The sequence below is a fragment of the Epinephelus moara genome, chromosome 6 (genome assembly GCF_006386435.1).
Source record: "Epinephelus moara isolate mb chromosome 6, YSFRI_EMoa_1.0, whole genome shotgun sequence".
Classification (NCBI taxonomy): Eukaryota; Metazoa; Chordata; class Actinopteri; order Perciformes; family Serranidae; genus Epinephelus; species Epinephelus moara.
Window position 1 is genome coordinate 4,219,620 of NC_065511.1, and position 1,607 is coordinate 4,221,226.

Below are 1,607 nucleotides of genomic sequence, written 5' to 3' on the forward strand. Positions count from 1 at the left end.
TTTATTTGTTATAGTGTACCATGCTCCTGGCCCGTATTCTGAATTTGTATCTGAATTCTCAGAGTTTTTATCCAGTTTAGTTATTAAATCAGATAAAGTTATTATTGTAGGCGATTTTAACATTCATGCTGACGTTGATAATGACTCCCTGGTTACTGCGTAACGCAGTATTAGACTCCATTGGCTTCAGTCAGGGTGTACATAAACCCACTCACTGTTTTAACCATACCCTCGATCTAGTTCTGACGTATGGAATTGAAATTGATAACCTAACAGACTTTCCACAGAATCCCTCGCTATCAGATCATTATTTGATTACTTTTGATTTCTTTTTACTCAATTACACGCCACTCAGCAACAGTTACTATACTAGATGTTTATCAGATAGTGCTGTCGCAAAATTTAAGGAAATGATTCCTTCGTCGTTAAATTTAATACCATGTTTTCTGTAACAGAGGTTTCCCGTACCGACTTTAAACTCTCCCGAATTGATCATCTTGTCGATAGCGCCGTAGGCTCGCTGCGAACAACACTCGACTCCGTAGCACCTCTTAAAAAGAAGTTAATAAAGCAAAGAAAGTTCGCTCCTTGGTATATCTCTCAAACCGGTAAGTTAAAACAAATATCGCGAAAATTTGAAAGGAATTGGGGATTAACCAAACTGGAAGAATCTTATTTAGTCTGGGCAGACAGTCTCAAAATGTATAAGAGGGGCCTCCACAATGCCAGAGCAAACTATTACTCAGCTTTAATAGAAGACAATAAGAACAACCCCAGGTTTCTTTTCAGCACTGTAGCCAGGCTGACTGAGAGCCACAGCTCTATTGAGCCTTGTATTCCTTTAGCCCTTAGCAGTAATGATTTTATGAGCTTTTTTAATGACAAAATTCTAACTATTAGAGGCAAAATTCATGACCTCCTGTCCTCAGATAGTACCTATCTGTCCTCAAACACAGTTGTAAGACCTAATATATATTTAGATTGCTTCTCCCCGATTTCTCCTCAACAATTGACCGCAGTGATTGCTTCTCCCCGATTTCTCCTCAACAATTGACCGCAGTGATTTCTTTATCTAAATCATCAACGTGTCTCTTAGACCCCATCCCAACTAGGCTACTTAAGGAAGTCTAACCTTTAGTTAACACTCACTTATTAGACATGATCAATATATCTTTATTAACAGGATATGTACCACAGTTTTTTAAGGTAGCTGTAATTAAACCTCTCCTAAAAAAGCCCACCCTGGATTCAGAGGTGTTAGCCAACTATAGACCAATATCTAATCTTCCCTTTCTTTCAAAGATCCTTGAGAAAGTAGTTGCGGACCAGCTGTGTGATTTTCTCCATGATAATAATTTATTTGAAGAATTTCAGTCAGGATTTAGAGTGCATCATTGCACTGAGATAGCACTGAGATAGATAGTTGAAATTACAAATGATCTTTTGATTGCTTCAGACAAAGGACTCGTCTCTGTACTTGTTTTACTAGATCTTAGTGCGGCATTTGACACAATTGACCATCAAATTCTGCTACAGATACTGGAACACTTAATTGGCCTAAAAGGTTCTGCACTAAGCTGGTTTAAATCTTATTTATCTGAGCGTTT